General features: G+C 37.8%; 1 protein-coding gene across 12 annotated transcripts in view; it reads left to right on the top strand.

Annotated features, from left to right (window-relative positions):
- The window catches only part of chl1b (cell adhesion molecule L1-like b), an 89765-nt gene that overhangs the window by 29600 nt on the left and 45059 nt on the right, over positions 1–15106 (top strand). For 7 of the 12 annotated variants that reach the window (XM_084128913.1, XM_084128906.1, XM_084128909.1 and 4 more), the window contains exon 1: positions 12026–12169. The exons of 2 other annotated variants lie outside the window; for them this stretch is intronic. The gene's annotated coding sequence lies outside the window, so the exon portion shown is untranslated. Of the gene's footprint in view, positions 1–11951; positions 12170–15106 lie in introns of those variants that run through there. 3 more of the 12 variants (XM_084128912.1, XM_084128915.1, XM_084128907.1) reach the window with 3 other exon arrangements.

Here is a 15106-nt window from a genome sequence, read left to right as displayed (position 1 = left end):
ATTTTTTTGGGGAGTAGGAGGAACTCAGCATGTGGACCATAAAACTACATGATACCTTACCTTCTGAAATGGCTTAAGTGGACAATTACAAACTTATATGTCTATGTCCCAGATTGCTTGTAAGGAAACCTGCACTTTTGGCCCAGGGGGTTCACAAATACCAGATGTGCACTGCAGGTGCTGCTATATTTTCAATCATGACTTCTCAAATGTATCTGCAGCGTAAAACATAGATGGCTCGGTTACCAAAAGCATTTGAGAATATCTAAAATTATAGCCTATTATGAATGTTCTAATGTACATTTGCATTAGGTGCATCTCAAGGGAAACATTACTACAGTACAAATGGGGGAAATTACATTACATTTCTTAAAGCAGTATGGACTTAATTTTAGTACCATGGTACTTAGTATATTCATGGTAAATGTTTTTTTTTTTCTGATTTATGGAGTGATAAGATATCCAAAATCCACTTTGTAAAAACATTTCACTCTAATGTCAACAAAATTAAACAAGAATTTAGCAACTGTTTTTATCCAATGTTTAGATTTATCTTCTGTAAAAGTTATGCAAATTAGGACATATTTAAGTAGATAATGCATAAATTGCTTATTTAAACATACTGTAACATAACATTCCGAAAACTTGTAATAACAAACAATTGACTTAAGGTACTGTGATTAATCAACTAGGGAAAGTATGATGATATCTATTATTTGATTTTTTTTTTTTTTTTTAAATGTTTTAACCTTATTTACTTGTAGTGTCTTGCCTTAAAGGTGCAGTAAGTGATTTTCGAGTAACGCTGTTGAAAGTGGATCGGACCGAGCACCTCAACACACTTGTAGCCAATCAGCACTAGGGGGCGTGTCCACACATGATGAGGGAGAAGAGTGAGCAAGAGGGAGATTTGAAGAAAGACTGTAGAAAGAGATGGCTGAGAGACATTACAAAATAGAAAAGATTAAAGGAATATTACTGGACAAAGAAGTGGTATGATCAGGCAAGAGCTTTAGGACCTGTGTTAATATTAGGCTACATTCACACACTGCAGGCACAAGTGGCCCAAATTCTATTTTTATTGCTCATATGCAACTCAGATGTAAACAGCACAAACTGCATGGTATCTGATCTTTTCAATTCTGATTTGGGCAACTTCCACATGTGGTCCTAAATCCGATACAGGTCAGATGTTTTGCAATGCGACCTCAGTCTGAACAGTCATATTAGAATTCATGTGACTTTTACGTCACTCTAGATCAACATTCGTCTCAATTCTGCGCTGATGGACATCACTCCAAAGATTTTACATTCCGGCAGATCTTTAAATATGTAAGATGGAGGTAGAGGGACGGTGAGCTGTTATACTCATAAGTATTACGATGACAGCTCTAAACAAGCAAATCTTAAGGAAAAACTGTACAAGAAAAACATTGCTCTCTTTCTCCTCATCCTCACCTGCATCCCCCTTATTGCCTGTGCACAAATTGGCTGTCTTTCGCGGCACATCAACTTAAAAATGAACGCGTACAGTAAATGCTGATTTCAGTAACGCTGTGTTTACTTCCGTATGACAGCATGCTGCTTGCCGTCTTTGTTACCGTTCTTTTGCACATACGGGTCAGTTCAGGACCGTAACCAGGTCACACTCAAATCTGATATTGGCCACATTTAGATAAAGATAATGTGAAGAGCCAAACAAAAAAATGATCAGATTTGAGCAATAAATCAGAATTGTGCAGTTGTGAGTGTCATTGTTTGTCTGGAGCTGGTGTGCTGCTGCTGACTAACAAAGAAACCTTGCTTGTATATACTCTTGTGTACTGTATGTTCACTGTTTGTTCTTCATTGTCATTCGTTTCTTCATCTTCACTTTATTTTTCACGAAGCATTATTTTGCTTTGCTTCAGCTATGATAAAGAGACTTGTTGCCTTGCGTGTTTGTCTGTTTTGGGGACAGAGCAATGAAGGAAAGGGCATGTTTGTTTGGGTTGACTTCAGATATCAACAGTGTTTCTCAGAAATCGATTGCTGCACCTTTAAGCCAGTAAGAGCATGTTCTTAAAGGGCCGGTCACATTTACAGTGATCTGCAGTGACCAGAAGCAATTTTCAGTTCATTTCAATTGCAGAGTGACAGCGATGGTTGTCAATGCAGTGTAACATTTCTGTATATGTGAACATGATATAAGGAAGTAGTCAAGGACACTTATATACCACACATAAACATAGTCTTGTTTTTCTCTTGACTAGTACATCTTTAAAATCACCTCTGTTTCTCAGTTCTTAAATTTCCACTAAAAGTTTCTAAAATGAGTGTGATTAGCCATTAGATTCTGTTGCTTTCAGTGTAACTGATTGATTTAATGAATCTCAGGATGTCAGTAGGTACATTTGCATAGTAATGCAGTTTTCTAATACATCTTATAAATTTCTGCCTGTGGCTTCTTTGTTAATTGGCTTTGGGGAGAGGAAAAATTGCACCTTGCTGAGAAAGATGAGACTGTGTCTTTCCCACAATTGATTGTACCTGGGGCTAAGAAATGCTGGAATTTTAATTTTATCGTTGCCCCTGGCACTTTCGGAGAATTCCTTATTATACTTTTATAATTTAATTGAATTACCTTTATCCTATATTCATAACCTATAGTATGTATCCTACCATTTAATTTTCTCATAATTAGAGTGAATCTTCTCAAGCATTCTCTATAAACTGAAAGAGCAAAATGCTTTGAGGGAAGTTGACCTTTTTCTCCACACTTTTCCTGCGTGGACTGACTAAAGAACACTTGTGCATTCCAGAGCCATACACCACTGTGACCCGAATGTCAATGCAACACCTTGCTTTCCTTGAGACCTCCACCTCATCAGGAGAAACTTGCTCATGCGAAGCTGATCCTTGATACATTATCCACTGCAGGATTAGAGAACAGTATTACAACATGCCCTTCGATTCCCCTACCGCAACCCCTCAGCCTCCAAAGACGGACCGCTGCTTCCCCTCTCCTTAAAAGGCATTAGCTCATGAGCCTACTAACCGCTGTGTTTTATCTTATTAAGGCAAGAGGAAGATGAGGATTGATATGGAAGCCTCCAAGAAACATGCATCTCACTTGTGAATCTGATTTAACAGGAACTGCGGTGTCTGTAGAAGTAGTATGGATTCCACCTGGAGTGCTTTATGATATAATTTTTATGTGATGATGGTCAGTGAAGCACTTTGCCTGTGGAATTACTATCGACCAGGTTATTTTTTATTTTATTTTGTTTGGAAACTTGAAAACCAGCCCTTCAAGCTTTTTGTACATGCACAGGAGGTTTAGTCGGGGATAGGTTGCCATGTACACCCATTCGTTTGTAAGAGACTCTGAGGTTATTTTAATGAATTTGTCTTCGCAGCTTTGTGTTTGTGTTGCATTCAGACGACTTGAGTACACATTCAGAGTACTTCAGGATGGCAGACCCTCTCCATTGTGGAAGTTGACCCAGGGGGAAATAGTTTATTGATTTCTGGGGTAACATAATTAAAATGGGTTTCAGGAAGACCCCGACTTGTCAACTAGATGAGAGACTTGGGGCAATAAAGAGAGCTGCAAAGGAACTGCCCATCAGATAGGACATTACTGACCATTTATTTTCTTTACCTTTAAAGATGCATTGTAAGAAAGTGTCAGTACAAGTTTACAACCAATAAATGGCTGATATTAAAAATTAATAAATAAAAATTCACTTTTTAAATGTTTTTTTTTTTTTTTTTTCGATTATAAAATTTTATGTAGGCACTGAAACATTATAAGTAAAGGTCAATTTGAAATCTTTTAAATATCTCATTAAAATGTGTTATTAAATCATTATTTAAATTATTTGAGTGCTCACTGATGACAACAGTAATCTAAATGGTAAAAAAAAACATGCAGAAATGAGCATGCACACTGCACAGTTAAATGATAAATAAACAATATTGACTGATACAGATACATTTAAAAATCACTAATATCAGCTGGTTTAGTACCCTTATTTCATTCAGCCCTAACTACACTGAAAAAAAAAAAAAAAGTGTAGGACTCACTTTAATACTGTCATATGTTCTCAGTGTTTGTCCCTGGACTTGTATGCTACTTCCTGTCCTGAGTGCCATGTTTGTAGTTTTTTGTAGTTTTACAACAAGCTGTAGTTTGTAATTACAGCTTGTAAGATAGCAGTTTTCTGAGTGTTCCTACTTGTACTACGTGACCACTGTACCACCATTCATTTAGGCGTTGATAGTGGTGTCACAGAAACACAATTCCTGGTCCGAGGACGTGAACAGCTCCGAATACAACGTGTTGTGTTGTGTTGTCATCTCGAGACTACTGTAATTGTGACATGCGTGAACGCAGCATTGTTACCCCGTATGTAACCCTCTGTGTATGTAACCCTGTGTTTTCTGTGCTCACAGCGCATTACAGATACAATTTTCATATGGATTTCTTCTACATATTATATGAAATTTCTTTATTAAATCATTAAATTACTGAGTGCTAAATAATGACAACAGTAATCTAAATGCGAAAATGGGGAAAAATGAGCATGCACAGTTAAATTCCCAACATTGGCCAATATATAAAAAATATTGAATGATACAGATATATTTAAAAATCACAAATATCACCTGATGTAATACCCATATAATATCGTTCATCCCTAACTACACTGAAAAAAAAAAAGGTTTAGGATTTAATTTGAAACAATTTTCACTCTTCTTTTCAGTCAAAATTTCATATTGCTAGTAAATTTCACAAATAATAACAAAGTAACACATTGAATTAAACCTGACATTTTTAAGTAGAAAGACTAAAATAGTATGTTCTTGTGAAAAGTACTCAAAAATCAGGTTTATTTAGAACTTTGAAAATAAAAATAAAAATCAGCGTAATATATTTTGTTTATGCGCTAAATCCACACCACTAGGCAGTATGAAGTTAGCAAAACATAAGACAGTTTTACAAGTTAACTTGCCTGTTTGACACCCAGCGAAAGACGTTTGTTTAATTGGCATATGTTTGCACAAGGTCTTAGGTGGGGCGGGTAATCAGGAAGAATGATCACATGGTCATTGATGCCAGTGATTGCAGAAAGCGCCATCTGTGAATAAGACTGCCAGAAAGAGAGTCTCTCTCTCTCTCTCTCTCTCAGGTTGAGTTATGTTAACCATATGGCACTCTAAGCCTCACCCAAACCTCACTTTAACACACTTAAGTTAATTCCATTTTGAACATGAGCATGGCTTTGAGTTGATGCTTTCTCAACAGCTGTGTTGAACATGCTATATTTTCGTCTCGGCACACTTGTAGATTGTATAATGAATGCATACAGTAAATTGTGTCCTGTACATTGCTGCTTCTATAATCTTGCGTCTGGAAACAATTTAGCTGCTATTAAAATGTCAAGGCTAAGGGGAATTGCATATAAACAGAGGCAATCAAGACAATGGGTTTATTAGAATGACATATGGTGTTAGAGTTCACGGAGCACTACACATCAGATAAACGATAATTATGACATGTTTGAAAGAGTTCAAAAGGAGGTACTTGGCGGCAAACCAAATGATCTTCTGGAGCTCTGGAGCAAATATACCTGATACATTATTTGAGGAAATTGACCTTACTTAAAATAAATACTTAGGGAAGCATTTTATACCACTCCATGGGGGGCCATTGATCAATGTTGTTTGATTTCAGTGACACGATCAATGGTAAGAACATGTCAAACAAGCTAATTCATGCTAACTTTATTTTTCTTTTTGCATCAGCAGCTGTTTTACTCTAAAGACTAGCTTAAGAATTCAAATAGATCAGGGAAGCAAAGAAAACTTACAAAGTGTGAAAATAAATGAAAATATGTAAAAACATGATCCAATTAGTCAAATTAATTAGATGATATTCCAAATAATTTCTAACAAAAAGCCCCCAAATGAAGATTATTCAAACATAATACATAACTGTGATAACTCAAAGTAAGTAATAGTAAATCATACAAAAACACACATATACAGCCCTTAAATAAATCAATTTCACAACATGTCCTGATATATGCATAAAGCACCAGATAAAGCACCAGAAAAGAAGTATCGTTCAAATGATAAAAGTTACATATTTTGGCGGTTCTGTAGGTCTGGAAAGAGTTCAGTTCAGTAATCATTGCACGCTGGATTAGCGTTCAGTCAGCAGGAGACCATCCTTACTCGGTCTGGTGAACTGGGTTCGTCCTGCCCCTGCCCCTGACCTAGCACATGTCGTACAGCGGTCTTTATGCCTCAGCCTACAGCACCAGCTCTGAGACACTCTAAATGCTGCTGCATACATCATCCTGACATGCTGGAGGGCATTGATCAGGGCCCAGGTGAGCTCATTGTGTAGGTTGTCAGCATTGCTTGAAGGTTAGAGGGGGGTTATTTCCTATAGAGGAATGCACCTGTGCTTCACTGTTCTATGCCCTTCACTGTTTTGTGGTTTTTGTAGGTTGTGCATTTCTCCTCAGTCAGTCTGTACAGCTACTGTATGGTCATGGGGAAGTGTTACATCTATCCTTGGACAAGGTTTGGACATATCTTTCAGCCTTTTGGCAATGTTCAACAAATATCAAAATAGGTTATGAATAAATTAAAACATGAATAAATAAATGAATAAATAGATAGATAGAAAGAAAGAAAGAAAGAAAGAAAGAAAGAAAGAAAGAAAGTTTTGAATTGATTCATTCGAACAGACACTTGATGAACTGATTCAAGAAAATGAATCAAGCTTACTAACTCTTATACCATATGCTACTGAATTTTATTTACTTCAATTCAATGGCAAAAAAAAAGTTATCAGGGAGGGATGCGCTTTGATGGACTTCCAAAAAACATTTTTTAATATAACTCTGATTGTATTAGTCTGAAAGAAGAATGTCATACACCTAGGATGGCTTCAGGGGGAGTAAATCATGGGCTAATTTTTATTTTTGGGTGAACTATCCCTTTAAGGCAGGGGTGCCCAATCCTGCTCCTGTCGATCGACTGTCCTGCACAGTTCATCTCCAGCCCTAATCAAACACACCTGCCTTTAATTTTCAAGTGATCCTGAAGACCTTAATTGGTTGTTTCAGGTGTGTTTGATTAGGGTTGGAGATGAACTGTGCAGGACAGTCGATCGGCAGGAGCAGGATTGGGCACCCCTGCTATAAGGTGATGATACACTGGGCAACTTTTTTGAGCAATATTGCCGGGCAATGTTGCAGAGCGATGTTGCTTGGACGCTTTCCCATTGAGAATGGGCAACAAATTTCTATCTGGTTACTTTAGATCGGTCTTGGGCGCTGTGTCTCACCTGGTATATAAACCATATATAGTTTATTCAATTACCAAGCAGCAAAACAAACAAAACAAGAGGGTGTAGAAAATGATGATGACAGATCAAACAACCTCAACCGAATCCTCCAAAGTGGAAAAGCGAGAGAGCAGTTTCTGACTGAACAGTGAATGAAATCGAGGAGCGGAGGAAAAAGAAAGAATGGATGTTATCCCCTAGGCAGTGCCCAAAACAATGTCAGGTTTGTTTCGGCCTGGTTGCGTGAAGACTAAGCTTGGTGGAACTGGCAGCTTGCCCTCCCGTTCGCTCTCTTCCCTCTCTCCCGCCACTCTATTCCAACCCTGTTGCTTTCAGGAGGAAGCATTCCTATGAAGTTCATCAGCCCTCTTTCTGTTTGTGCAGCCATAATGGCAGCTTCATCCTCCGAGCACTTAAAAAGGACATGCTGGGTACTGGAAAGGCCCCGTCAGTTCAGCATCGGCACAGTGGCGCTTTGAGTGTTCTCTCTGTCTGGCAATCTGCTCACGCTATCAAACAACCCTCTCTTCCTGCCAAAACCTGCCTCTGTCCCTCCTTCAACCAGTAAAGGGGGCATTTAAAGGGTCTTGTTCACATTACCGCCCAAGTTCAGATGAATGCCCTCTTTGCAGAACAGCTTAGCCTCAATAATAGATGTTATATTTGTTCACTACTTGTTAATACAAACATTACTGTTATTGTGCCTACTTAGTATTTAACTCATACCTATTTATGCTATGATTGACTGAATGATTACTTTGATTATTGATAATTAAGCAACCACTTTCCAGCCACCCAAAACACCCTAGCAACCACTTAGTAATGCCCTAGCAACCACTCAAAACACCATGACAACCCCATAGCAACATTCTAAAACTACTCTGAACACTTAAGCAATGCAACAGTTCTTATGTAGCTTTTCATCAGGAATTTCACAGTTAAAGCCAATTATTTAAATAAAAAATAAAAAAATTTATGAAACAATACAGGCTAATGGCTTCAACAAAAGCACATGCCACTGATTAACAATATTGTAGCTCACAATAATTGTTTTAAGTTTTCATTAAAAATGCATTTCCTTATGGAAAAAAAATGCATTGGATTTTTTACGTCCGGAACACTACAGAATGAATATTTCCTCAGTTAGTCAATTATCATTCCAAGCATGTTAAACAGGAAACGGGAAAATGGTTTTGGCTGTATGAAAGCACACATAAAGGTCCCGTTCTTCGTGATCCCATGTTTCAAACTTTAGTTAGTGTGTAATGTTGCTGTTAGAGCATAAATAATATCTGTAAAATTATAAAGCTCAAAGTTCAATGCCAAGCGAGATATTTTATTTAACAGAAGTCGCCTACATCGAACGGCCCGTTTGGACTACATCCCTCTACTTCCTTCTTTAATGACGTCACTAGAACCGTTTTTTGACTAACCTCCGCCCACAGGAATGCTCCCTCAACTCTACCGAAATTCGTTTATGTACTTGCGCACTTCTTATAACTTACTGTGTTTACTCAGCTCTTACGGTGATTTTCTGAAGTAAAACTGACGCTTCATCTTTTGTGTGATGTACAATAAACTTTATTAAACTCATCAGTATATGTTTGATCATCATTCGGACCTGATCCGAAACAGCAGACTTGTAGGCTATTAATAATGGATACATACAAGCAGATGACAAATACATTATAATAACCGTAATTAAACTACTAAACTATTTTGAGCTGAAACTTCACATACACACTCTGGGGACATCAGAGACTTATTTTACATCTTGTGAAAAGGGGCATAATACGGGACCTTTAAGTGATAAATTGTCCTGATTGGAAGCAGATCAAAACGTCTATCAGACACCAAGCTATAATTTTACATAGAAGAACATGTGAAAGTCCATCTTGCATTTCAGACAATCCCGAGCCATGTAATGGGTAGGAGTCACAGATAATGAAATTAATGGTACATTCAAACAGCGAACACATGAACAAATCCATTTTAATTGAATTTTAATTAGGTGTGTATGGCACCTGTACGTTTAATGATGTTTCCTTTAATTAATGGCACATTGTATGATCTCACCTCACACGGAAAGCACTTGACAGATGAAGGGCATAATTTCCTGGAAAACTGAATGACTAATTATTCCTTTACCAATATGGGCACTCTTCCATTTGACAGATACATCAGCGGCACCTACATCAGCATATTTGAAGCAAACATGTCAACCCTTCCCGATTTCAAACTCTCCCCGCCCATTCACCCATTTCCACATCATACATCAAGGCGAGCCCATTCCACCCACAGCATTGTGGGAGAGGGGTGGGGCTTTTGTGTTTAGAGTGTGTGACTATGTCCAGGTCTGTGCTATTTGCTCTGTCGGCAAATCACATGGTCCCCAGGGGTTTAGTCCTATATGTGAGGTACAGAGGAACTGTTGCTGTCAATCAGGTTGATTCAAAGTCAGAGGTTAAGTCAGAGGTTATCAAAAAATGTTGGTCCATGGTGACCGATTTTTTTGGTTTCAGAAATCCGACAAACAGTTGACAGTAGCCATTATCTCCCATAGTATTTTTTCCATGCTATGGAAGTCAATGGGGCCCATCAACTTTTTGGTTATCCATTGTCTTCAAAATATTTTCTTTTGTGTTCAGCAGAAGAAAGAAATTCATACAGGTTTGCAACAACTTGAGGTTGAGTAAACGATGACAGAATTTGGATTTTTGGTTGAACTATCCCTTTAACTCTTTCCCCGCCAAACACACAAATTTCAGTTATTTGTGGGAAAACGCTTCCCCGCCAAATCACTTTTTCCAGATTTCCGTGTTTTCACTGTTATACGCTAGAAGGCACTATGACACATCCATTGAATGAGTACTGAATCTCCTGATCAAAAACAAGCGATAACTTTCTTTTGATATATGGCATGTTCAGATATGCATACAACTAAATAATCTGGGGGCCATGAAACTTTTATGAAAATTATCAAAAATGCTGCCGGTGACTGGCAACGTTTTTTTTTTTTTTTTAACACTGGTGGGGAAAGATTTAAAGGTATAGTGGAGGATTTTCCCGAATTTTAGAAAAGAACCGCCCTCTCCACTTTTTGAAAAAAATGCACATGCGCAACACTCTACCTGCTCCCGAGAGGGAGCGCCTATTAAACGTGTGCATGAGAGAGCACGAGTCTTGTTTCTTTCTTCAGAGGCCTTTCTCTTCTTGTCATACAATTCGTAGACACTTTTTCTCTTGCGACCCTCAGACATTTTGAAAAAACCCGGTGAGAACGGCGAGCTTCAATGAATGGCTGAAACACTTTAAACACAAGATAATACATATTTTGTTTATCCTACAACTAAAATTATGCTGACATTATAATTTTTTATATGTAAAATAAATATGATACAATGTATAGAAATCTTCAGCGATCCTATATGAATCTCTGGTGAAGCATGTTGAATGTTGAGAAAGTCTGTTTTAAAGGTATTGTTCAAAAATGCAAAAAAGGTCTGCACTCTAAAAATCTTTTATTATAGACAGGAGATAATGCTGACAAACGTTTCGGCTCTTTGCCTTCATCAGTGTCAGGTATTGTTCAACCATCATTTACCCTTCATTCACCCTTCATGTCATTCCAAACCTGTATGACTTTATTTCTTCTTTGGAACACAAAATAAGATATTTTAAACAACATTGCTGAACTAACAATTGGGGGCAATTCCACGCAAAACTGTCACATCCATAACGCCAACACAATGCCACTGTATTTAGTTGGCGTTATGGATGTGACATTTTTGCGCGGAATTGCCCTTGGGTGAAGCATTTTCTTTCAAAATATTTAGCTAAAATGCTGCTGTTTTTCTCAGATTTGAACATAGTTATCTTGAAGGATGTGTATAGTAGTTTTTGATAAAGCAAGCATCACTTTTTCTGTTGTTCATGTTTATGGTTAGGGATTTGGGGTTAGGGTTAGAGATTTTCTTTTGTATTTACCGTGGTGGATGATAAAATGACAGAAAAACCCATAAACTTACATGTAGACCACTATATCATAGTCTTGTGGGTGGGCTTTTGATCACCCTGTACAACCTAGCAGCACGCTAGCAACCACGTGACAACACACTAAAAACCACTTTGAACACCTTAGCAACTGCATAGCAACGCCCTTGCAATCATCCAGAACATCAGCTACTCTTGCACCAGCTAGAACTGCTCACATTGTCTTCAGAAAATGTAAAAACATAGTTATATACATGACTAAACTAATGCTTTTTTCAGCATTAGTCTGAAAGATTATGTATTGCATTTTTATTTTTTATTTTTTTTATGAAATAATACTAAACTAAGCTCCAAATTAACCCCTATTTAACCATAGTGGCAGTGTTACAAAAGGCAAACCATGTATCTTGACATCTATGGCACAAAACATAAATAAGTCTCCACATGCCTCTTTTGCTTTAAATTCAACTTCCTCCATCCAGAATTCCTTCACTTTCATTCATTCTCTCTCACCCTCTCTCTCCTTCTTTGTACACTCCATGTGAAAAGTGCTCAGATCTGGCTTTGTGGGAGTGATTGTCACTCGTTTAATGAGCTTCTTTGCCAGACGAGAGGCTTTGGCAACATATGTCTCCCCAGCGCCTCTCTCGCTCTGCACCGCTCCATGCGCTAGTGGCGGGGCTCTCTCTCTCCCGCGTCTGCTGTGGTAGACGTTTCTCTGGATTTCCTCAGCACTCTCTGTTTTTCATGCCTGTGGGATTAAACTGAGCAGAAGAGGAAGGGTTCGTCTGTCTTTCTGAGGACGTGTGGACAAGAATGAAGCAGATTCCTGTGAGTATTTAGGCTTCTGTTTGATGGGTTTGTCTGAGCTTGATATAAAAGCAACCCGGTCGAGGGAATTACTACTGCTGCTACTGTAGTGGTGTGTGCTGTGACCCTCTCACGTGTGTAACAGAAAGCCTTTGGAGGGACAGTGAAGCAGTGTGTGATATGCAAAATCAGCTTCTTTTCATCCAGTGCTTATATAGGATTTTATATTTAGTGCTACCTTTTCCTTTCTTCTTTTTTTAAACTTTTTTTGCATGTTTCTCGTGAGTAATGTCCATGTAATTTTAATTTTTAATTGGCGCTCATATTAATGTTTTGGCTTATTAACTGTGTTCTGTTCTGCTACCATTTTGTGGGAAATATACTTTATAATGAGAAAGGTACAGTGCTACAGCATTTTTAATTCCTTTTTCTCAATCACATGAGAATTGATTAAAAACAAATTTCTGACTTGATAACTTTCTTCAAACGTATTATGTTTGAGGTCTTGGGGAGACCCTATTCTGTATATAAGTAATGAGATAAATGTAATGTTTTTTCAAATGCTTCTGCAAGATAAACTGTCATAATTTTGACCCCAAATTTCACCTCCAATAGAAACAATGTTACATTTCTGAAAAGTCCATGTCAACATTGTGGTACAAAAGAGGGTTAAAGCTTCGATAATATCTCCAAATCAGGTTTCATTAAGGTCTGATAATTTTCATAAGTTCTAAACTCATACTTTTAATAAATAATCAGGATTATTATTTGTACACATTATTATCTTCTCTGAGACAAGTCAATCTCAATAGACCATAAGGGTTCAGCTTTTTTTGTTATCTTTTTTCATAATGTCAGTTATTTAGAATGAGACATGATGCTGAAATGGTTTATTTGCTCTGTAACTTAATGCATAATCATTAGGATTTTTCTATGGATCTTAATAAGCTCCTCCATGAGGTCATGAAAGTGTATCCAGTAAGCAACGTTTTAGTATTTTGCAGCTTTTTTGTCTGAATAGAAATATCTGTGAATAGAAACTGCTCTGGAAATATCCCTCTAGAACTTTGTGTCGTGTTTTGTTTCGTAAGATATTGATAAAAAAGGCCAGTGCATCTGAGCATTGAAATAATGACGAAATCCAGAACGTTTTGATGCTTCCGACAGAACTGTCAAATAGCTTATTTTAAACAAGATTATCCAGATGTTAAGGAACAAGTTGTAACGTGTTCTAAATCAGTAGCTCATATGAATCACTTTCTACACACCACAAAAGTCAATGGACACAGGTGTGCCGTTGTTTGGAAGATATACAGAGGGGAATTAGTGCAGTATTTACTCTATGACAAACACAGGATATTTCTTTGCCTTAGGAATCAAATATTCTGCCTACAAGAGGAAAAAAGTAAATTAGCTTTAGATTTGTCAGGGGAAGGAGATAATCTTGGGCACAAGTTCCATTTATCTTGTCTGGCTACAGCCAAGTTTCATCCTGGGAGATTGCCAACATCCGTCAGATCTGAATGAACGTAGCCAGGGCTCTTGCTGTGTCAGTTCCCACAAAATAACACTCCTGTCCCCCTGGTGTGCCTGTTTCCAATCCCCTCTACTTCAGGCCACTCAACATGAATAACAGCCTAATATGATCGCTGTCCAGGGCACGCAGAACTCCACTCATCTCAAAGACATCAAAGAAAGAGGGTAATGAAAAAAAAATATATTCTAAAAGCCGAGACACAACAGGGTATTTCTCACTCAGCCAGATCTTTCTCACATGTAGGCTACGTGAAATGGCACATGTAGGGAAATTTTTACACTCTCTCTCTCTCTCTCTCTATCTCTATCTCTCTCTCTCTATCTCTCTCTCTCTCTCTCGCTCCCCCTCCTCCCTACTTGACAGCACAGCTGTGATTGCAGAGCTTTTGGATGATCTCTTTCATTCTTCACAGCCGTCTTCTGTGACCTTAGCCGTACGGACAATTTGTTCCTTTCGCACTCTCAGATTAGGCTTTTTGCAGTTGGGCCCAACAACACATCTCTTGAACACTGCGTTCTGTTCATAAACTTGTTTTAAAAATAGCTGAAATTGTGAAATTTTGACCAGCAATGCAATGCTTCTGCTCAATTTTAGGGCACTTGAACTCTACTCCTTTTGGTGTGTGGATCCGATGCGTCACAGTGCTGTTTGTTTGGTTGGTAGAAAAGCGAATTGCTATTGAGTATGATGCATTTCTCATTACAGCTTTTTTGATTGAAATTGCCTTGCAATGCAACATTCTTTGCTTCTTTTTCACCCATTTTACAGCAGGGAGAAGCGAGTGCAGATCTGTATGTTTTGGTTCAGTTGTAAAACCAAAGAGGCAAGAAAATGAATAAAACAGTGAAGATGTTACCTTCTCCTAAGTCATTACTTATTTATTTACAGCAGTAAACAGTTGCCAGTGGGACTTGATTAGATGACGTGACATGTAAGTCAAATACTAGTGTGAACAGAGACTTAGGGAGGGAAACTGATCCAAGGAGAGTAGTGATGAGAAGGACTTTGATCCATCCAACTCTTTTTAATCTGTTCATTGAAATATTCGTTCATTAATTCTACAGGCTAAATCAATATGCCAGTAGGTTGTGACAAGTGGTTGTCTTTTGTGTGTTATCAGTGAGTCACTGAATCATTTACTTTTTTATGAATGTTTAAATAAAGTAATACATTTCAGTAATGTATTGTGCTTAGGCCATTTTAATTGTGTTTATCATTATCATTTAAGTCAGCGTTTGGTGTAAAAATGCTCCTTCAAAATCAACTCAGGTGCTGACTTGAATGAACAACTCCCTGCAGATCCTTCATTCAGTTCATTTTTGAACATTTATTCAGTTCATTAACAAACGGAAATCAAGTGACCCTTGTTTGGTGTTCATTTTTTTGGGCCAACCAATGCAATTATCCTTCATAACCAACAT

Source organism: Abramis brama (assembly GCF_963993115.1).
Source record: "Abramis brama genome assembly, chromosome: 11".
Classification (NCBI taxonomy): domain Eukaryota; kingdom Metazoa; phylum Chordata; class Actinopteri; order Cypriniformes; family Leuciscidae; genus Abramis; species Abramis brama.
The sequence above is the reverse complement of the archived record's forward strand: the minus strand, read 5'-3'. Positions and strand labels throughout refer to the sequence as shown.